The following is a 23483-nucleotide window of genomic DNA, read 5'->3' on the forward strand; positions in this document are numbered from 1 at the left end:
TGCCACCATTTTCCATTGCAGAAAACCAAATTTAAACTCAATTTCAGGCATAATTATGACAATTGTTGTGCATTGGGTTTAACTGCACTGGTTCTCTTTTCATTTGTAAAAAGCTTTCTCAGGAGATTTGAGCACCAGAAATGTCAGTACTGGACTCACAGAATTCACTGTACTTTTGCAGAAACAGGTTTCCTGTACAAAATATTCAGAATAATTCCCCAATCTAATTTATAATTTTATTCCCTAGCTGTGAAGAATATGAATTCTGGTGAAGGTTTGAAAAACATGAACTTGTAACCTGTAAGGCCAAAAAAAAGGTAATATTTAAAATCTGCAGCAAAAGAGGTAAGGCTCTGAATCTACCGGACTGCTGGGCAGGCAGCTGCCTGTGCCTCGGTGATGACTGAAGCTTTGATTTGCATCATCTCAGGAGTTACACCCAGATTTTAATATTAGATATATCCTCCTACTTCTTGTTACAGATACATAGGAGAATAGTTCTTTTCTGAATATCAGTATACAGAACAATTTTCTTAAATACTGCATTCTTTGCCTTTGGGAAGGTGATAAAAATGATTTCAAATTAGCTGCTATAGAGGAGAGAAGGGCAGTTTTAGGAACGGGCTCAGACATAGGTGCAGTGTGAACAGAGCCTGGGAAGAGAAGGAAAAGAACTGAGCAGCTCGGTCCCATGTCCCGTCGCTTAAGCACTGCAGTAAATATTGCTGATGGAGGCTGTAGCAAGGAGGCTCAGGGGCAACTTTATCGCTCTCTACAGGTACCTTAAAGGAGGCTGTAGCGAGGTGGGGCTTGGTCTGTTCTCCCACGTGCCTGGTGACAGGACAAGGGGAAATGGGCTAAAGTTGCACCAGGGGAGTTTTAGGTTGGATGTTAGGAAGAACTTCTTTACCGAAAGGGTTGTTAGGCATTGGAACAGGCTGTCCAGGGAAGTGGTGGAGTCACCATCCCTGGAGGTCTTTAAAAGACGTTTAGATGTAGAGCTTAGGGATATGGTTTAGTGGGGACTGTTAGTGTTAGGTCAGATGTTGGACTCGATGATCTTGAGGTCTCTTCCAACCTAGAAAATTCTGTGATTCTGTGGAGCAGTGAGAGATGGGCTTTCACTTTCCTGTGGCAAATCCCTGTTTTAGCAACTGCAGGCAAAAAGAGTCAAATATTTAACTTGGTATTTAACTTAACAAAATAAACTCAGTTTCTAATGCACAAGATTTATTCATTTAAGTATACTATCACATCTGTCTGAAAGGTCAGGTACTGCTTAGCGACATTTGAAACAGTTGTGTTGGAAGAGTTGAACAGCAGTGTGCTTGGGCAGATGATGGGTAGATCATTAATTGTCTACAGCACAGGTTTCAAAAGAAGAAGATTTGATTAATTCATCTGCACAATTACAGTGGACCAAGCCAGTTATGGCTCTCTGTGATCTGATGTTTCCATTGTGTCTTCTTTCTCGATGCCCCAGTGCCCATTTTTGCAAGAGACTACCTTCCTTTCTGGCTGTTTTGGGGCAGATACTGTTTTATTTACAATTAATAAACAAATTCCAGCAGATTCTCCACCCTCTATAACCTTGACTCAAGACAGGCTTGGTAATAAACTTTGGGCACATGCACTTCCTGTGCCATACTGCTGATGTGCAGAAGAACTGCAAACTTCTCTGTTGCAGCATATGAAAATGACTAATTCATATTATGTATATGCACGCCTATATTTCTATATTTTAGATGGGGGAAAAAAATGTCTTCCTTTTTTTCCCTTTTTTTTCCCTTCTCACTATCAGGCACGTTGGTGTTGTGCTTTCTCTCTTCCCTGCCTACTCCAAACAAAACTCGTCTCTGCTATTGCTTACTCTGTTTGACAATTTGAATGTGGTTCAGAGGGTTGTTTTTTTTACAGGTTAGTGCTTTCATTTGGAAAACATGTTTTAACCATTTCTGAAAATATCCATTGTTGTGATGTCAGAGAACGTCATTTCTTGTAACAGAACACTTAGCCTAAATTATGTCACAAATAATTTAATTCCTGTCTAATGCATGTTTGTTTTTTGTTAGTTTATGCAATTTTATATCACAAGTGTCAATTGGCCAATCTCTCAGCTAATGTCCTGTGAAGAAACTAGAGCCCTCTCATCACACCACTGTGAAGGATATTGCAACTTTTTAGGGTTTTAGAATGACTACGGCCTAGCAGTTTTGTGGTTCCTTTCATATGCTGGAAGGCACTGGAAACCTCTGGTACCTTTGAGAATTAAGGTTGGGGACAAAAAAGTTTCTCTTAACCAATTTCTGCACAGTACCGCTGTTGTACAGGGAAATCTGAAAGTCATATAGTCGTATAGTTTCTACTTGTATAGTCATGTCTGAAAGCTGAGAGTCGTAGAGTTTCATTCTGCTACCAGTGATGAAGATTCATTTTACAGCATTTCTGTTTCTAGCTGTACTTTGCTGACTAGAATTATGCAAGAATGAGCGTACAGACTGTCCGCTGCTGGACTGCATGGGTCAGCACCTGCTAAGAGCTGTGGGGACGAAGAGACCAAGACAGCAGGAAGAAATGAAATAAAGCAAGAGCGGGGAAGAGTCAGTGGTGGGACGTAACACTCCTCCAACACAAAAAACAATTGGGATGATTCTAGAAGCTCATCTGAAAGTTGTTGTAAAATGAAATGTAAGGACCGACTTGAATGTCCCACTAAAACCAAGGATGCCTATATTTCTGTCAGAGGAAAGATTTGGTCCATTTTGAGCTCTGCACGAGGACCTACAGGGCCTGCTGCTCGAAGGCCGGTGGGGCTCCTGGCCAGGTCAGGGGTCCCTTCTGTGGGTGCTGGTGACCACCGAGCTGGGCATGGAGGGGGGCTTTGGGCTGGGCACGGAGGGCTTTGCCAGCCTCCATACTGAGTTGCTCTTGCTGATTTGGCATTTCAGAAAGAGGATTTTGGTGAGCGTAGTGATGGCAATCAGGCACCCTGCATGAAGCTCGACGGCATTCAGAGACAGCACCGGCATTTCTGACAGAAACCCGCTCCCAGCGCAACAGCTCCGAGTCACGGCGCTGTTTGTGTTTGTGTGTGTGTGTGTGTGTGTGTGCGGTGTTGTTTTTTAACACAACTTTCGCGGGCACAGCACAGGGGGGGGACAAGAGGCGTAGAGGGGAGGTAGCGGCACAGAGGCGGGCGGGCAGAGCCCCGCACCCACGTCCCCCGCCCCCTTCCTCCTCCTCCTCCTCCTCCTCCTCCTGCTGCTGCTGCTGCTGCTCCTCCTCCTCCTCCCGCCGCCGCTCCCGTTAGCCCCCGGGGCCGGCTCTCGCGATGCCGTGCGGCCGCCGCCATGTTGTGACACTATTTTGATTCGGAGCGCAGCAGCCGCGGGGGAAGGGACGGGAAGGGAAGGAAGGGACGGGAAGGGGAGGGGGGGCCGGGCCGGGCCGGGCCGGGCGCGACGCGGAGCGGAGCGGAGGAGCCGCGGCGGTGCCAGCAGGAGGACGGCGGCGGCGGCGCCGCAGCCACCCAGCAGCCACCCAGCCAGGACCCAGCCACCCAGCCAGCCGCAGCCCGGCCGCCCCGCTAGTCCCGCCCGCCGCGGCAGCAGCAGCACGGACCCCGCTGCTCTCCCTCCTCCTCCTCCTCCTCCTTCTCCTCCTCCTCCTCCTCCTCCTCCTTTCCCCCCGGAGCGGGACGGCGGCGGCGGGAGGCTGCGGAGCGGCTCGGGGCGGCGGGGTCCCCCCTGCCGGGCGGCGGCGCTGGTGGCGGTAGTGGCGGCGGCGGCGGCGGCGGCGGAGGAGGAGGAGGAGGAGGAAGGCGGAGGCGAGGCGGCAGCAGCAGGGTAAGGCTCCCCCCGCCCAGGCGGGCCTGGCGGCGGCTCCCGGGGCCGGGCTGCCCCGCTCCCATCCCGGGGCCTGGCGGAGGGGGCAGGGGGAGGCCTCGGGGCGGCTCCGCAGCCTCCGGCCCCGCCGCTCCCGGCCCCGCTGCCCCCCCGGGGCCCGGCAGGTGACAGGTGTGCGGCCGCCGGGCGCGGCTCCGCCATTTGGGGCCGAGGTGCGGTGCCGGGGGCTGCCCGGCGGGGGCTGCCCGGCGCCGAGGCCATATATAGCCTGTGTGGGGCCGGGGTGCGGGGCGGGCAGGGGCTGGGTGTAGCCGGCCGTGGGGTTTGGTGGCCTTCTCTATCGGTTTGGCCCCCCTGCGGGAGCCGGGAGCGCGGTGGGGAGGTGTGTGGGGCTTTGTCTCATTCATTGGAAGGCTTGCTGGGAAAGCCCGAGCCCTGCACGGTGCCCTGAGCTGCTGCAGGCCGGGCCTCGTGTGCTTTGTCCTGTGCTGGGCAGCACGGCGGTCCCTGCGCTGTGCCCAGGACCTGTAGGCACTTCCATCCTAGTGGCACCGAGTGCAGGGCTTTAAAAAAGGAGAGTAATCCCAAAAAAACACCTCCTTGCGAGGAGTGGGTTTCAGGCGTGCTTCTCTCGTCACCTTTAGTTTAAGGTGTTGACACCGGTTGAAATTCAGGAACCGCTTTTTTCATTTATAGAGGGCTGAAGATGGCATTGCACCTAATTTTCAGTGCTCTGACCTATATAGGTACTGGAAAGATAAACACGAAAAGTCTTTCTCTTCAACTGCTGCAGCTATTTTCCATTATAACCATAGACACTAAAATTGTACAGCGTGTGCACTACAGTAAGGTGAGTTAGTGGCCCCATGGCAGTAGCATGGCCGTGATTTGCTGAAATCAAGAATAATTTTCGGTTTAGCCAGTGACTTAGCAGATAGCTAGGCATTTGCATTTCATCTAAATATTTCGATTTTGTTCTCTATCTGTATTGTTGTAATTAGGTTTTGTCAAAACTCACAGTTCTGATCTTGTTTATGTCTCTTGGCAAGAGGGAAGTTCCCCTGACAGATTAGGAGACCTGTATGTCGTCAGCTTCAGTAAGTTCTGCCCTCAGTTTAACAGAAAGCTTCAGTCACTTCTGAGCTCATTGAAGTTACTCATCTGTTGGACTTATAAAGGCTCATTTGCAGATTGTACCTTGACTTGGGCTGTAGCAGAAGGCTCACTGAGCTGTCAGTTAAGAGCTGGGAGGACCTGGGTCATTGCTCCTCTTGCTGCTTTGCAGGAGAGGCTGCAGAAGGGAGTGGGTGGAGCTGTTGGAGGAGGTGTTGCGACTGAGAGATGTTTGATAAGGCGTCCTCCATACCATTATCTGTGTGGGCAGTGCCATCTTCCTGATATGCTGCCCTCACGCATACCAGCTCTCAAAATCTTTCTGAAATGTAAACCATTTTCATCTAAACATCAAGAGAAGTCAAATGGGTTCTTCCTTTAAGTTTGTTGGAACGAATATAGATTTTGTGAAAATGGGCACTCTTCCTATGATGGTGTCCTGGTCGAACCTTCTCATCCAGTGACAGGACGAAAGAAAGCAGTAGTTTTTGTCACCGTTGCATTGCTTTGAGGGCTGAGGTTGTGTTGTTTCATAATGGTCTTTAGTTTTATGAATAACTGGTATGCTTTTTAAGCATTATAGAATTAAACCTGTCATCTGTTGAAGAGATTATTTTCAGCAAACTTATATTTTTTTTGCTAGGGAGCTTAAAGTGCTTTTGGCAAACTTTCTTTGGGAGTAAGTACTTTGAAACATAAAACTAGATTGCTCTTCATCCTATTGCAAGTTCCTCCCTCTGACTGTGATCTCCTTGGTTGGAAACAGTGGAAGAAATAAGTTGGTCAGATGTGACCTCGAGTTTATGAAGTGACTGTAAATTTAGGACTGAGGGATCAGGCTGATCTTTTCTGAACTGTTGCAAGCGGAATGCCGAATGATGTTGCTGTTGGTGCTTTTACAGGAAATAGAACAAAAATTCCAGTGATTCAGAACTGGATTTTTTAAAGCTATACTCAAAACTCAAATATTTAAATGATTGAAGCAAAAGTTAACTTTTTTCCACCAATGTGTACAATGATTCGAGTTTTGCATTTTTTTTCCTCCTCAATTGCGTAGTAGGTTATCTCAACTCTAAAAGTATACACTCTGTATTTCAAACAGGAAAAATGCTGGTGGATGCTCTAAAACATCTGGAACCCTGATTAGCAAACCGGTCTTGATTGGATTCCGCATACATACATGCAGCTGGGAGAGCGAGAAAGCGGTTGGTTTCACAGTTGGATAAAAGTTTTGATAAACTGGTAATTGCACTTAGAGGTTACAGTATAAGAGTTGTTTCAGTTTCACCTTCTCTTAAGAATGCCTACCAGAAAAATCACTGTGACAGTATTAATGCTGTCCCTGACATAAGGCTTTTTAGATCGTTTTTGTATGACTCTAGAATTAAGAATTTATTTTTATTGAACTGATCAGCAAGCTCAAGGTATTCCAAAGAGCGTACAGATGATTACTGCATTCTTTCTAGCTTTGTGTTGTGCTGCCTTTGGATTTTGGTGTTCCTCAGTTAGTAATCTGGTTCTAGTAAAGCCAAGTGGAATAGTTGCACATAATTAAAGTGGAGAGTTTGGTGTTGTGTGTATGTGATATCCTGATGTAACTGGAGCACATCGGTTGTTGAATGAAAGGCATCATTAAAGATGATCTTGTTGTAGGTGCAGCCAAGGTGGAGTTAAATAGTTAATATCTTTAGAACGTCTTGGGTATCTTTGGCGGCAAGAAGTTGAGCATTACCTACGGTAGTGTGCTGAATAGTTTTGTTCAATATCTGGCCGCAGAACTTCAGTTAAAAAAAAAAATCATTAAAAATAAAGCATTTTGCTAAGAATATAATAGATGTATAATCAGTTTTTATGGCAGTATGGAAAATGTATAGCTCTTTACTATGCTGAACAGAGATGAAGATCAAATTTCACTGTGTTTAATGATGAGTGGTTTAAAACTCATTCACATCCTGGTTGTACTATGAGCAGAACCTAGTTTTTCCTTTCTTTAATTGCTAGCATTTCAGAAGGGATGTAAAACTTGTGCTCCCTTTGATATTTAGAGAAGTGTTGACTTAGCAATGTGGAATGGTTTAAAAAATAAAAACTAGCACATCTGAAGGTTGCACGGACTTTCTTGAAAACACTTTTAAGAAGTGTACGCCCATTAGTCGTGATATGGTTAGGCTTGCTAGAATTTCCAAAAAGGAGAAAGACAAAACTACGAGATATTTATGATTTTCTGAAGTTAGTATTTGCGTGTTAAGTATTTAAGCTTGTGTCAGATCTAATGAAATCTGGTGTTATCTCCATGCTGACTGCTTGGCATGCTGGTGCTGCTGGCAGAGCAGGCAGATTGCCGCCTGCTTTTCCCCGTCGTTGAAGGCTCTGATTTGAGGTTCTCTTCTCTACGTAGCCGTCAGTCTTCACAAAACTTGCAGAGGCCTTTTTTTAATCTTTGAGACTTCTACACCACCTTGAAAATGTGTTTGAAATGGTCAAAGGATGCAAATAGTTATTAAAAGGAACATGGAAGTGCAGTTTAAGAAACCTTAATTATACCTAGTAGAAAATAAATTTTGGAACTTGGAAATTCAGAATCAACCGATCTCACATGGATAAGATGCTGAGATGAACTGGTTTTCTGTGTAACTTTTTAAAAGAAATAGTTACCTTTGAAGAGGTTGGACTTCAGTTTGTTCACTGGCTTTTACATGCGGACCTAAAAATTGAATAGAATTGGTGTTTTTGAGGATTGTGTGAGATGTTAAAATGTTGCTCCAGACAGGTCTTTGACACCTTGGTCTTCTGTTTGTGTAGATTGTCTTCAGAAAGGCAAATTAAATATGAAGATACAAGTCTCAAGCAATTATGTTTTCTTTAATCCCGTGCCTCAATAAATTTTGAGCTCATCAGCTAACTTCATTGAAGACACAATTAGCCAAGAGGCAAGGTCTCAGATTTTTGCATTTTAATATTATTTAACAAGCTTTCCTAAAATGGATGTCTTCACTGAGTAGAGGATCTCTTTGGGGGAAAAGTCTTGCATGAGCATATTGGTTACCTGTGTTGAGCATGCCAGTTGGCCAGTCTTTGGGGTAAGAACTAGATATGACGGGCAGTACTCCTTTTTTCAGCTGGTAGTTAGAGGGCAGGAGAGGTTAGGTACGCTGTGGGTAGGGCTTGGAAAAAGGGGACAAGATAAAGGGCATCAGGGACAGGAGTGGAAGGCGATTCCTTGGGAATTGGGAGCACGGCTGGAGCAGCGCATACCTGTGGGGAATGAGGCTGTGCTAGCCCTGCTGCTCGTGGGACAGTTCCTTGGAGAGCAGCAGCTGCCAGCCTGGGTTTACTGAACAAAAATGATGCTACAAAGGATTCTTAAGAAGATGAAGACTGAAGGGGGAGAAAAAGTATGGTACATAAGGTAGCTAGGTGGACTGCCACGCTGCTGAGGTGCCTGTTGGGTGTCTGCTGGTGCTTCCACGCATGAAACCTCTTCTGTGCCCCCGGGTCTGGCTCACTGCAGGGCTGTGATTACACTTATCCCCACCTGCAGCAGCACGGGGCAAGAATGTCCATGAGGGAGGAGTTGCTTCAGCTGCATAAGAAATACATGTTGCTCTCAAAATACTTGATAGCCAACGTGTTATTTCATTGTTACATCCATTTTCCAAGTTTAAATGACCTGACTAGCTGCCTCATGTCAGTGTAACTCAGTCACGCCTATGTGGGCTGTCGCGTGCAGCGGTGTAGTGAATGTGCTCCCGGGTCTAACAGGTTCATCCATGACAATGAGCCGTGGTAGCATCAAACTGTTTTAATGTCTGAAATAATTTGTTAGTACCCTTCCAAGTGAAGATTTTGATCTAGTTCATTGAATCTTGAAATAGGTATTTATCTTGTAGACCTCTGTTGCACAAATGATGCTAGCCAAAATGGAAGGGAACCCACTGGCAGGCAGGTGAAATGCTTAACAGCAAACTTTCTATTCTATTTACTGCGGTGTATGTTCTTTAACTATTGGGCAAGAAGAGGCTTTGCTGTTTTCGTAGGTGACTGGTACAAAGATCAAGTGTGAATATATGGCCAGGGAGTAATTGTTAGGAAAATTCCTAAAAGCTATCACACTTAGGGCTTTAGAATGCATTTTGTTATATGTTGTGTTTTTTGTTGTTTTTTTTTTTTATATATATATAAACTCATTTGTTGATCACTGTGTTTTCAGCATGTTTTACTTTTTCAGCGGTGTAAACTAACTGGAAAAAAAAAATAGGCTTCAATACCTAGCCACCCCACCAGATGTTAGTCCTTGTTACTGATCTGATGTTTCAGAAGCTGTGAGTAACGTATACATCGAGATACATGGATACCTCCATCACCTATTTTCCTGCATCTATTTAGGAAAAAAAATGGGCTTTTGCTTCGTACTGAAGGTTAGAAATACAGAAAATACTTTTCCTGCAGAAGTCCTAAGTCTGATTTCCTCAGGTGGAAAAAACTATGAACGGTTTCACCTCTGTAGGAAAAAACTCACACTTCAAAGAAATGAAGTTGTATAGTGTGGCATGGAATTGCATCCTTTGTCAATTCAGGTTGTCTTCAAATCCTTCACAAGGTCCATGCCCTTGCTGTGCTAGGTATCTATTTTTGCAGTACTGTGCTGTCTTTTTGCAATGTTGATAATTTTCTTCCTGACTTTTTAAGAATCTGTCTCTGCAGACGTAGATTTTGCAGAACACAGAATTAGTCTCCTCTAGCCACCTCTTTATTGCCATCCTTTCATAATTGTAGGTGACCTAGAAAAGAGTAGATCTGTTTGTTTGTATCGTTCTTCACTCTCCCTTTCCCTTTGCAAATCTGTGGTATATACTTCACAATTCAGATGCTGTTGCCCTCTTGTTTGTGTTTGTTTTTACTTCGTTGGCATTTTTTCCTCACCTGTTCCAACCGTTCTTCTCGGAAACTCCTCTTCCTTCTTCAGAAAACAGTTCAGCACTTGTCATTCCCTTTTCAATTCTGTTTCCTCTTCAGAGTATCTGTTGCTAAGTTTGCCCCTGCTCTGGTCAGGCTTTCCTGGGAGACAAAGAAAGTGTCATGAGCTCTGTGCTTGGATTTCTTTCAATTCATTCATCTGCTTCAAATTGCTACTTTCCCTTTGTTGGACAAAGCATTTTTTTTGAAAGAGAATGGTAGGTTATTTTTGTTAGAGCCTTCTTTAATCTAACAGGTTTAAGCCGGTTGTGAACAGCAGTGGGAATCTCCTTGGGCTCAGCAAAAGTGAGCTTAAAAGGCATTTTAGGTTGATACGTACTAGTTAAATGGATTTAGTGAAAGGTGCTCGTTCTGGAAGCAGTAAGTTTCACGTTTGCTTATGAAAAAGCTGCTTCAGTTTTTTTTAAATAAATGGTGCCTCGTACTCCCTTTAAAAAAAAAAAAAAAAGTGTATTTGTCAGGTCTGTGGTAAATGAGTGGTTTTTTACTTTTATTTTTTTGGTCTGAGACTGTAGTTTAAACTGTGTTGCTGGAATAATTGCCAATACTAGATTATTGTATTTTATTTATGCTTTGGTATTGGCTGGAGAACTTGACTTGGATTAGGCTCTATTGTGCAGAGCACTATATAAATATTTATTAAGGCAGTCCCAGAAGAGTTTGCAGTCCCATGAATAATAAAAAGTTTACTAAGATACATATATTGGATTAGACAGAGACGTTTAGCAAAGTGTTCATGTTAGCTTTCATTTCTTATATGCCTATTGTTAGTTTTTCAGTGATTTTAAGCAGTGCCTATCTTAAAGGAAAAAAAAAAAAAGTTAAAATTGCCTGCCTGCTGCAGCATTGTCTTGAACGGCAGTAATTCATGTAGCTGTTTTGACACAAGACTTTTAAGATTTGTCTGAATGATTCATGCAAAAGCTATGAAATTACTTAAGTGGGAACTTCACCAGCCTGGGTTTGGTGGTGGCTACTGAGGGCAGAGGTAGGTGCATCAGAGCTGGGAAGGCTGCTCCAGTTGTGACGGTGGCGTGCGTTTGTGGTACGGCACTCGAGGCCAGTCAGAATGAGAGAGCTTTTGTCTTAAATGGGTTGAATGCAAGTAGAAATTTGACAACTAAGCATTTTTTAAGCAATGTAACTTAAGTTGTGTTTGAGTTAGGACTTAACGTGAAAGTATGAATGAAAGGGGTTGATAAAGAATTAGTTGCAGCTCTTCCCCAAGAAGCACATTTCAATCTTCCTTTCCCAGCCCTAAAGAAGTACACCACTTTTGGGGTTCCTCTTCCACAGTATCTGGTAAAAGAGATTAAAAAATAAACTGTAAGCAGCCCGAGAGCAACTGTCCTTTGGATTGGGGAATTTTCTGTTTTCTCCAGCCTCTTGTTTCAAGCAGGTAATGTGTTGAGCAGCATGGTTCAGAGAAAATACCCATTATTTGTTTCTTTTTCCTCTACAAAGGGTTGAAAACCCCTGTGGTTTCCAGGCTGAAGGGAAAATATCACTTCTCCCAGTAGTGCTTTCATACACATAACTGCAAAGGGGGAAAATATCAATATGCTAATCTGTTATCTTCACGCTTTTGGTGAAAACAGGTCTCGTCGAGGCTGTGAACACTACCAACATACTTGCATTATTTTGGATGCATGCAAGCGTGAGATCCTTCTGTAATGCAGTTGTATGTCTGCAGAGATACGGTGCAGTTATACAGGTAAAATGGTGGTAGAACTTCCTTCACTGGGGTGAGGCGTTTTATGGATGTGAAATACACCGGGTGCTCTGACTCTTGTTGGTATTTCTATGTAAATGAGTACGCTTGGAGTGTAGGTAGAAGTGCCCCTGAGGCTGCACCTTCACAGAAATAAATGGAAGAACGCAAATGGCTGTGAGCATCTGGGCCGGTCTGAGAGCTTGCTGTGACTGAGGGCTGAAAGCTTCTTTTGCTGCCACAAGTGGCTGGTCTTTGGTTTCAGCTGTCCATGAGCCAGGTCAGTCTATGAACGGGGAGATAGAAAACGAACCAGAAAAAGTGGATTGCTGTTCACATTTCTTAGGTGATCTTGTGGAAGGAGAGTCCCTCCTTGGTGCTGGCAAGCCGCTAGATCAGTTCAGCAGTGTCCTGCAACTTCATGCTGGGGGTGATGTTTCTCGCGTCAGCAGTTCTAGCATATGGATTTGCTGTCCTTTCCCTTTAGTTCACTGATGTGGTTTGTAGTTTGATCCCACAAATAACTTTTTCTGCACAGCTGAGACAAGGAGGAAGGGATAAAGAGTTCTTTAAGCTTGTGTTGCTGATGAAGAAAGCCTCTCATGAAAATGCAGTCCTGAGAGCGGTGATAGCCAAGCAGCAAGGGCAGTTCAAGAAGTCATCTCTGCCAGCCTGTGGCTGTGCTGCTGTTTGCATGCTCCCCAACAGAATCACAGAAATAACACAGGTTAAAAGCTAGCCACTGGAAAAAGCGGGACAGGAACTGCTTGAACCGACTTCACCGACAGAACAGGCGAGTGGGTTCTGACAGGGAAATCTTCACCAGTGGCCTGTGTGGGCGAAAGATGGATGCAGTAATTTCTTTTCGAGTTATCTGGAGGTAGGCAAAGAATCTCAAGTGCTTTAAACAGGCATGTTTTAATTACAGGGCTGTAAGTGATGGTGCCTGTAAGAATCCTAGCAGTCTCCTCAGTCTCAGTAAGAACGGCTGGGTTTTTCTAAAGCGTTTAGTCTGGAAATGCTGTAGCCTGGTGTTGCAATATAGAAGGATATGCAGGTCCCACTGAAGCTGGTGAAAGCGTGGCAAATGGCTAAGCCTAACCGCAGTGAGGTATGCGAAGTATGGAGGGAGAGAGAGATGGAGAGTCACTTAGAAAAGGGATGCAATGTTGTTGATGCTTGAGGAAGGAGGTGGTTAAGATGGGATAGCAAAACAGATGTTTTGTAAATACAGTCCTGTTTCACCAGCACACTACAGAGGAGTCTTACTTGAGCTGGGTTTGAGTTAGAGCCTTCTGTAATCTCTAATGGTTATGAGAGGAAACTGGTGAACCTATTAAATTACAGTCTGCTATTCAGCTGCACTAGTGAATGTGAAACCTCAGCTGAAGATCAGTGCATTAAAATCAGTGTGTAGCTGTTCTTTCTTCAAGTTGCAGGTTTGGGGTGGACTTTGGAACATCATAGGATAGTTACCAATATGACCTGTGTGTGCAGATTTCAGGCTGGCAGATACTGAACAACTTTCTGAAACTGAAGCTTAATGTAAATGTCCACCTGCATACAAAATGCTGTCCGAACCACAAGCATTTGAGCCTTATTTAGGTGCTGAAGTTTGCCATCACCTCTTTGTTGTTTGATTTTTTATTCTTTTGCTTTTGATTAAATTTTTGTTGCGGGCTTCAGTTTCGAGTAAATTCCCAGCGACGGAGAGTATCTGAAAGTCCAAGTACCACCTAATGGTGTTAGCAGAGTTGATGGAGCTACAGGCTTCCTTCCTGTCGAAACTGGCCAAAAGACCAGGCCAAACTGTAGCTTGTGTTTCTGCGCTGCGGAGCCAGTGGCAGCCCTGCCGAATGTTTTTTCCACTCCCCATCAATGAGCAGGGAGCTTCTTGCCAACGCAAATGAGATCTTGAGACCTGCAGCTTGACTCAACATAATATAGCTCGTGCTGAAAAAGAATGCTTCAGCTGAAAAAAAAGAGTCAGTGTTACACTAGCATGAGATCTTGTTAATTAAACTCCAAACCAGATTTATTTATTTTTTTTTTTTAGGAGTATTACAGGAAAATAGTGTTTCAGCTCTGGATGTGCGACTTCAGGCTGTTGCCGGTGTGTGATAAGGGCAAGTCATCACCTCGCACTGTCGCGTCAGTGAATGTGGCAGAATGTGTGCGGTGGCTTCTTGGGCTGTCAAAATTCGCTGGTTTCAGAAGCACTTTCTTATTTCACATTTTATCATCGCACCTAGAGCTCCCAACTTTTAGTTGTGTTTTCTGATGTGAATGCATCGACCAGCTAAGGTTGGAAATCGATTTAGGAGGAGCCTGGCAGCATGGCTTTGTGCACCTTCGGAATTCAAGAATTTATTGTCGCTGCCTCACTTCTGAATCTATAGCTACATGTAACTAGAAGGAACAATACTTACTTTGCTATTCATGGATGGAGGAAAAAATGCACTTTTATCACAAAACTAAAGCACAGAGGTTTTCTTCATACCTTTCTTCTTGCCAGCTCTTGTGAAAAGTCCACATCTGTGTTTTTCAATTATCCCTGCCTGTAGCCCACAGCTTAGTGTTTTTGCAGGACAAACATCAGAAAACTGGAATGGGTGAAAAATTGAATTCTTCTCAAATACAAAGCTAAGCACAAGAGTAACAAATCCTTTACCACTTAGTCTGCATTTGTTAATCTCATCTTTCAGTAGTTGGTCTACCTCTATTAGCAAGCCTCTTATCTTTGATGCAAATGAAATAAATGGATTGTTACTTCGGTGTTGTGAATAGCTATCCATACAGCCTCACTTCTTTCCCCCCATGCAGTTGTTTAATATATTTTTATAAAATGGGATCCCGGCACTCTGTAGTTTCCTGGAAACACCTGGTATCTGGTTATGCCTGTGGTCAGAAGGATACACGTAGGCACCGAAGCTCAATAGCTTGGAAGCTCCGACTTGCATGCGCTTTCATATTTTCAGTGTTTAACTCGGTTGTGAAGAGATGCAGCTAATTTCTTAGTTAAGGGCTATGTGGTGGTATATCTAGAAAGCACAAAAACATTAAATATGAGAGGGAGAATAAGAGATTAATAAAGGGAGTGGGAAATTCATTCAGAATTACTGACAAGTTGATAACATGCTACTTTAATCTGTGAAACATACTAGCTTTTGTCCACTTTTGGCACGTGTTAATATGTATAAAAATTGTTGTTTCTACAATTAAAAAAGTTGGTTAGGTTTCATAGTTTAATAGTAGGTTTGTCAGTTTCAGGAAGCAGCTCTTCTTTTTGTGCTGCTAGATGATAGTGTAATCTTGATATCTAGCTGCTTAAATAATGGCTCATCTCTATGCTTTCCCTCAGCCCCTCGTCCCCTGTTTTGGTCTGTGGGTTTTTTCAGTTGTTTGGTGTTCTACCTTATTTTTGAGGGGGTGATCTTTAAATTTTGCCTCTTTTGCAGAAGACTTTTTGCAGTCTTCATGTATGGCATGGCAATACCTATTGGGAGACCTCGAATACTGGAGGCATTTCTGCCCTTCCCAACATACATTTCCTCATCCCTTGTTAATCTCCCCTTCCCAAATCCTGTTTGCAATGAGGTACAGAAAAAAAGTCATTGTTGTTAGTCCCTTACATAGCAGGAAGCACAGTGATGATCACATCTTGCTTTTAGAGATGCTTGGAGAAAAAGTGTCATCTTTCTCTTCTTTGAAGAAGGTTCATAGTGAAGCATGGGAAATGCTTGGGGCAGAGGGGCTGGTTTTAAAGTGATGTATTACCAGTTCCTGGGCAGGAGATCTGTATCTTATTCTCTAAAGGAGGTAAATATGGGAAAGTGGGAGCTAGAGGTACGACTGTTTAGAGATGTCTGTTGCTTTTGCCTCTTTGTGTGTAAAATATGCTCCCTGAAGAAATGCCACAGGAACAATTAGTTGTTGGCACAGACGTGAATATTTCTTTTTGACGTTTCCTTGCTAGTGGCTGTTACCTCATTTTGTATAAGGTTGGGTTTTGCAGTGGGGGCCTTGGTTTTGTCCTTTTGTGTGTTAGTTTGGGAACTGACAGAGGAGAAAGTGCAAACAATTCACAGTTTTGATGACCACCTTTCTTCCTTTCTCTCCCCTGGTCCCTGGCAGCCGTTCTGTGAAGGAAGGCTACCCGAGGACCTGCTGCCCATGTGGCTGTGCAGGTGAAGGTGGCCACGTGTAACAAGCTTGAGCTCTGGTAGCCCAGAACTGCAGCAGCCTGGCTGTAGGCCTTTTCCTGGTATAAGCTTCCTTCCTACCCAAGGGCTTTAATTCCTCTCCTAGATAACAGGAGAGACAGAAAAGCAGACTCGTGTCCGTACTTTTCTTTGTGGTACTGTCTTTAGTAGCTGAAGAGCTTTCTTCCCTACCTGCCACTTGGAGCTTCGCTCTTGAGGGTGTCATGCCAGTCTTTGTGAGGCTTCTCCACCTGCTCCTGCTTTCTGGCTGTGTCTCAACAACTGTGTTAAAAGACAGCACAGTCTTGTGTAGCTGTACTAGATGTTTTACTTCCTAAATGCTTGTTCTAGTGGTAAGGCAATGTAAAATCAGAGAAGTCTCTTCTAGTGTTGAACACAACACTACAATGCTAACACAGGGCTTTTTCTCCCTCCTCTAAAATTACCCTCAGGAAAACCAAAGGGTGTGATTTATAAATCCAAGTTGGCTCAGCCCCTTTCCCTGTGTTGGCACTGGCATTTGTCTGAGTCAAAGCTAATCTAGCAGAAAATTAACCCTACTTTTTTCCCCTCTGTTTTTGCTCCCTAAACTGGCTTGCTGTAGGATCAGATGTGTGCCAGCACTGGCTCAGATCGCAGGAGGGAGAGGCGACATGCTTGCTTGGGAGCAGGGGGGATGGCAGTGGCAATACTGAGTTGTGTTGGAGATGTGTTCCCAGGAGTGGCTGGAGTATCTAGCCTTCCTGACACTGAAACATCACGAGAAAACGGTGGATTAGCCAGGGACTTGGCTTGCTTACTAAGATGCAAAAAGCAATTTGGTGAAGTCTGGCTTTCAATAAGTTTCTACCCAAATGCTGGATTTCCACCTTGCACTTCTCCCATCGACTAAGGAAATGATTTTGTTTTGTAAAGAGGGAAAAAGAAAATACTCGACCAGCCCAGAAGTCAAAGTGTGTTTGTGAGGTTATCCTCTGTACTCCTTGACCAGGAGAGAGTGGTGTAAGAGGTTGTTGGGAAAAGAAAACTCAAAGTTCGTGGAAGAAACCAAGATGATGCTCAAGGTGGGTCTCCAGGGTCAATGAGAAGGGAGCAGAAGTTGCTTAGTTAGCGGACTCCATGCCCACTGCTGCAGTTGCTTCAGACCTTTCCTTCTGTGTGCATCTATTTCTGTGGGAAACAGGGCATGGGAAGGCCTCGTTGATACCAGTGTCCTACAATGATCATATGTTTTACCCTTCTTACTATTCAGTAGTGATAAATGATACTGTCATTTATTACGAAAGGTGGAAGTGTTTTGAAAATGTACTTACAAGCAGTGGGTGGATTTTTCTCCCTTGCTCATTAGCCTCCTTCTGCCTACCCACCTCTCAGCTGATCAAATCACTGTGGAAAGGGAGTTAACCGTGGGAGACTTCACTGCTGTGGAGGCTGCAGGACAAGGTATCGCTGGTCGTGCCTGAAGAGAGTGAGAGAATTGTTTAGATACTGCCGGGAAGCCTATAAGCTTAGCAAGGTAATGTCAAGCATTTTTCTTTAGTAATGGCAGTCTCTTTCTCAGGAAAGTATGGGTAAAACAAAGGACAGCAAAGCACAAAACATAAGACGTGTTTTATTATTAGATCTTTGGACTTAACTCTTAATAACTCTTAATCTTGTGTTTCATTATTCCATTATATCTAAGTCTGCTGTTCTGAAAATGTGATGTCTTTGAGTAAATGCATGAAAATTTTCTCCAAATGCTTAAAATAACCAAGAATGTTTGCTCTCGTTAGAGCAATTCTGCTTTCACTTAGCTGTAATAAGAGAAACTTAGAACTGATTGCTTTTGCTATAGTCATCCTTAAACTTGAAAAAACACTTCCTATCTTAAGAAGAAAAGCACTTTACATTTTGAAAAGAAATATTTTTCTCTGATTTCTGCTCTTCTGTTTGATAGGGCTTTAGTCTGTAATGTAATTATTTTGCACAGTATATGTTAATAGATATGTGAAACACTTTATACTGACAATGTTTATTTTCTGTTTTGAAGAAATGGTGAAGCTCTTTTCAAGTAGTAAGAAATACTCTGCTTGTGAAAGGTGTGAAGGAAGGAGAGTGCTTTCCTTGAAAAGCTGGAGATCCTAATTTCGAGCTCAGAGCAAATGAGTCTTGGTTAGGTTTGAACTGCTCGTTTAATTTCTTCTTTAAGAAATTAGATTTGGATCTCGTGACAGTTCAGAATCCAGGTTCTTCCTTCACTTTTTTAACTGAGGGAAAGGAACTGGTTTTTCTGTTGTTTGTGTTTTTTTATCATCAATATCTTTTTTTAAAAAAGAAGCCTAGGATTACAGATGTTAGTAAGAGTACTTCTTAAATTTCTTGCCTTTATCTTCAGCAGTTAGGGGCAGTGATGCTCTAAGTATCTGTGGTCTGTTAAGGGATCATGATGATAGCTTTCAGATATTTCCTGTATAACTAGATAAATATGTTGGTAACAAATTATTTGGTTGTTCCATACATGTTAGTTTTTACCTTTAATGCCATGCATGTCGAACAGATCTCCTTTTGTTGGTATTTGAGGAAATGGCAAGTAGGGACATCAAGCTTTGTGACCGGGGGTGCTGGGAAGGTCTTCTCTGATCTGTTTTGAGCTCTGGCCACCTCTTCTCTCAGTTATGATCGTGTACGCTTTTCTTTTTAGTTTTCCTTTTGTATCTCAGTCACCTCTTTCCTGAGCTGAGAGAATGAAACGTAATACTTCGTAGGCTGCTGGAGTTCAAGTATGAGAGACTAGGTTTTGGGTCTTAAAGTCACGCTGATGTCTTATGTTTTGATGTAGATAAGAGTTTTATCAGAGAAGCCAGTAAAATTATCTTTCGAGAGCAGATGCCGTTTCCAAGGAGAACGGGATCAACAAGTCATGTAGGCACACAGAGCTGTCTGTATGGAGGACCTTGTGTTTGTGAGTAGTGCTGCTCCCGGCTGACAACAGGAATTTTTAGGCACTATACAGATTTTGTCGCTCTTGCTAGTGGCTATTTCTGACGGCCTTTCTCCTCTGTTCATTTTCCTGGGTATCCTACAAGGGGTTATGTACTTTAATCTTTCCAAACACATTTTTTAACCTGTTCCTCCAGCCTATAGGGACAGCTCTATTTCAGACTACATCTGTAGCTGGTTTTGTTTTGCTGATTGCAGCGAGTGGAGCTTGTTGAAATCTGTGAAGATCTGAAAGTGAAATTTCTACTTGTGGTTACTGTTCAGGAGATGAGTGAGTGGAGAAAAGGGGATGTAGGGTAATTGAAGCGTTGGTTTCTGCATATGTTTATTCTGTGATTATTCTCGGCGTATTCTTGCTCACTAGTAGGGTATGTGTGAAGAGATGAGAGGAACAAGTAGCAAAGGAAACATAGAGCCAAGCCGAGTCGTTTCTCAACAATTTGCTCATAATGTTTGGTGTTCATGGAGCTCTGGCTTCTGAAGTCAGATCACCATCTCGGAACTTGATTGTTCTTAAAACACAAAATTCTGTCCTTCCAGGCTAAAGAGCAAAGCTTGCTCATATAATTCAAGGTTATAAATTTGGGTTGAGATGTCTTTTTTCTTTGTTATAAGAACCAAAAGATGTTGAAGGTTGGTCTGTCTTTTTTTAATCTTTGGAATGGATGCAGTCTGGGTGACAGAAACGAAAGGGAAAAGCAAAAGAAATTAGGATAGGGCAGCTGGAGTAAGACCCTAGAGCGAGGTTCCTTCCCTTCTAAGCTTTTGTCTGACAAAATTGTTGGAATAGGTAGACTAATGTTACAGCTGGACGTAAAACTGAAAGTCTGTGCTGAGTTTTCAACTGCTTCTAGGGTGATTTTTACTCTCTTCCTTTCACACTGTCAGGCAGAGGCTGCGTGGAGCCTAGGCTCTTGCTGTATACCACAGAATTTCTCAAAACTTTGACTCATGCTTTATCTGCTCCATTAAAGAGCATAACTGCTGCTTGTTTTGAATGAGAGAGAGACAGGAATTATACTGGTGAGAATTTCTTCACTCTTTCTTTCTTGTCTGAAGCCTTTCAGAAAAAGAAGGCTCATTTCTGTTTCCACAGCAATCGGGTTTTTTTGGCTACAGTTTCATGCTTTTAAATCTGAAATTGCGAACGCTTCTGGTCAGCTTCATTCTGGTGATGACTTTGGATTAACTGTAATTTGTAAAGATTTAGTTGTAAAATTGCAATTGTGCAACCATCTAGGTGAAAAAGTATTATTCCGAAGGGTTTTCATAACTGAGTGGTAAAATACTGATCTAAGCAGAAGTGTCATGGTTGTGTTTCTGGTGCTAGAGACTTATTTGTAAATTACCATCTAACCATACAACTTGAGTTATACTGTATGCTTTGTACTTGCTTCTTGATGTGGATATTTATGATGTGGAAGCGCAGAAGTGCTTCCTGATGCTCAGAGGGAACCTCCTGTGTTCCAGTTTGTGCCCCTTGCCTCTTCTGTCCAGAGCACCACAGAAAAGACCCTGGCTCCATCCTCCTTGCACTCTTCCTTCAGGTATTCATGTACACTGATGAGATGCCCCCGAGTCCCCTCTTCTCCAGGCTGAGCAGTCCCAGCTCTCTCAGCCTTCCTCATAGGAGTGGTGCCCCAGTCCCTCCATTAACCCTGTGGAGTCTCCCCAGTATGTCCATGCTCCCGTTGAGCTGGGGGCCCAGAACTGGGCGCAGAACTCCAGGTGTGGCCTCCCCAGCGCTGTGTGGAGGGGAAGGATCACCTCTCCATCTGCTGGCCACGCTTTGCCTAATGCAGTTGGGAATGCTGTTAGCCATCAGCTGCCTCTGTGCAGGGGCACCCTGCTGATGATGTGTGTTCAACCTGGTGTCCACCAGGACTCCTGGGTACTTTTCTGCAAAGCTGTTTTCCATCTGGGTGGCCTCCAGCACGTACAAGTCCCTGAGGTTGTTCCTCCCCATATGCTGGACTTTTCCTCATTGAAATTTATGGGGTTGTTGTCAGCCCATTTCTCCAACCTGCTGTCCCTGTGGATGGCAGCATGAGCCTCAGGTGAATCTGCCACTGTCCCCAGATTTCTGTCATTTGCCAGCTTATGAGGATGTAGAACAGGACATTTTAGTCAAAAATGATGCAAAACCAAGAATTACAAAAGGTGCCAAAAGTCAGTTAAATGTTTGTTTTTAGAGGCTTAAGTGTCTTTAAGTGTGTATATATAAAAGCAGTAGGCTTGTGAAACCAACTTTGTTCACAGTTTATTTAAGCAGAAATGGTATGGTAAGATATTTGTTGAAGATAGCAGTAGAAGTGGTCACTTCATTTATAACTGGCAACGTGTTATTTGGCTGTTAACTCTAGTGGTCTGTGATTGTTGTTGTTCGTATAACTGAAAGTAAGAGTTCCCTCCTTTTAACAAGGGAAATGCATTCCCAGCCTGTACTCTTCCTCTGCATGTGTGCTCGTATTGACATTTCCTGGTCCCATTTCTAGACAGCTAAATTTCTTAGACACTGATACAGCCCACCCCAAAGAATAGCTTTCTGCTCTACTAGCAAATGCAATTGCCTCTCTGAAGCATCCTGTGAGCAGTGAACCAGAGAAAAGGTAGCATAGAAGAGAAAGAAGAGTCAGGCCTCTTCCGATAGGTGGCAGCAGCAACCTGTGCAACTGGGTTGAGTTGGCTGGGACAGAAACATGGGGACAGGTAGGTGATAAACAGGTGAAGAAATTTCACTTAGAGTAATTCGTTGGCTTTTAATGATTGATGTACTGTTAAACAATGTACAATAAAACTCTGCCTGCAAACCTGTTGTGATGCAGGATGCTGACCCTGATGACATTTAGCAAAAGAGCTCGGTAAAGGTATTTAGAAAGGAATTTCTGCAAGTGACAGTGAGCTGTTTGCTCAGCTCCCTGCTGTAGGATCTTCTGAGAAGGCATATAAATTTAGGTGCATCTAGATTACCATAATAAGATGGTAGGACTTACGTAAAAGGAAATGCATATTTTTTGATGATGTGTGTGTGCATAAACAGGTAATACTTGTGTTGAGTATTTGGCCACATCAAAATTCATGATTATTACCTGGTCTGCTGCCGAACAAGATCGGTTGCTCGTGAGCCATCTTGAGGAATTGCTACTGCCCAATGATGAAGAGAGAGTGCAATCTTTTTCTGGCAATTACTGATTTCAAATAATTTTTATAACACTAATTTTGGTATACTCGTCTTGAAATTCTACATTGCAGTTTGAATTAAATTTGATTACAAACATCTAAACGTAACAGGTGAAAAAAATGCATTGACTCCCTGATTCTCTGAGTAGATAGCATTCAAGTATCCCATGACGGCTGTGGCACAAATTCAGTGAGAGAAGTCATAAAAGCCCTGACTTGGCTGTTTGAAATCTCAAATTGAAAGTGCATCAGTGTTGTTTGAAAAGGCACGTTTCTAGGATCATAGAAGCATTTAGGTTGGAGAAGACCTCTAAGATCTAGTCCAACCTTTAGCCTAGCGCTGCCTAGTCTACCGGTAAACCATGTCACTGAGCTTTCTTTAATTGGAGTGATCGATTTTTGTGAGAGGTGTTGGGAAACTTGCCTGAGCGTGAAGCATGTGTGTGAATAAGGTACGAACTTGCATAATTGACTGTTCCCAAAATTTTTATTTTTTTAATAAAAGTAAGCATTCGCTTTCAGGCATTAACAGCAATCCTTTCAAAAATCTGCGTGCTGTGTTTACAGGCAGGAGGAGGAAAAAGATCACATGCCAGGGATGCTCCTTTTGAACATGGTTGAGACACCTTGCACGCACCTCAACATGATATAAAGCTACTTCTGTCTGAAAGACCTCTTCATACAATGATAAACTCGAGCAGTTTGTCTTCCATGCTGTCCCCCGGAGCTGAAATCATGTCAGTGGTGCACAACCAGCAGGGATTTGTACCTCATTGTGGCCTTGAGTTTGTCCAATACTTCCTTTGGACTGAAAAACTTGAGAAATGATGCAGGTCACTAAAAGAAAGCCTTACTGAGGGGATGTGGTGTAGCCCTTATTGTAAACAGTGTACCTAATATTGAGAGAATAGTCAGATTATTTTTAGTCTTCCTGTTACTTTATTTATAGCACAAAAATGTGCTTGCATATAAAGGTTCTGCAAATTGATGTTATTGTCTTAGCTTACAGCTGATTTTCCTCTTCTGTTGTGATTTTGTTGTTTTAACTTCTATATTTGAAAATTTGTAGCTTCTATGAGAATTCCCAACCCCCTAAACAGTGTTTCCTGAAAAGTAGGTGGGAGCCTCCTGCTATTTCTTTATCTGTTTGTGAGGTGGTATTCTTCTCCTTTGGATAATGTTTGGGTAATGCACATACTCGGGGATCGCCAAAACGTTTGAAGACCAAGAATGTAGTTTCATGAGCATTTCTTTCCATGTCAACGCTGGCATGAGCCGCCCTGACCTTACTGCTTATTCCTGCCTTGCCCCTGCGTTGCTCTGGGGTAACTGTTCCAGGTGGCTGTGCAGCAAAGCAGGTTGTGGAATTTACCATCAGAAAAATATTATTTTTAACCTGGATCGATTCCCTGACCGGTCTCGCTGCTCAGCTGCACAAACAGTTGTGCCAGCACAGCTGAGGGATGAGGACTG

At 43.4% G+C, this 23483-nt stretch overlaps 1 protein-coding gene and 1 long non-coding RNA gene across 3 annotated transcripts in view; one reads left to right on the forward strand and one right to left on the reverse strand.

The window, feature by feature from the left end:
* Positions 1 to 3487: 3487 nt before the first annotated feature.
* The window catches only part of TAB2 (TGF-beta activated kinase 1 (MAP3K7) binding protein 2), a 60638-nt gene continuing 40642 nt past the window's right edge, over positions 3488 to 23483 (forward strand). The window contains exon 1 of one of the 2 annotated variants that reach the window (XM_084284961.1): positions 3488 to 3845. The gene's annotated coding sequence lies outside the window, so the exon portion shown is untranslated. Of the gene's footprint in view, positions 3846 to 6067; positions 6164 to 23483 lie in introns of those variants that run through there. The other variant, XM_084284962.1, reaches the window with a different exon arrangement.
* On the reverse strand, positions 13682 to 18580 carry LOC311207370. Its single transcript, XR_014618264.1, has 3 exons — positions 18363 to 18580; positions 17162 to 17307; positions 13682 to 14687 (listed from the first exon to the last, which is right to left on the reverse strand). It is a non-coding gene; the product is annotated as an uncharacterized lncRNA (long non-coding RNA).

This window comes from Netta rufina (genome assembly GCF_964035555.1).
Source record: "Netta rufina genome assembly, chromosome: 3".
In the NCBI taxonomy this organism is placed as follows: domain Eukaryota; kingdom Metazoa; phylum Chordata; class Aves; order Anseriformes; family Anatidae; genus Netta; species Netta rufina.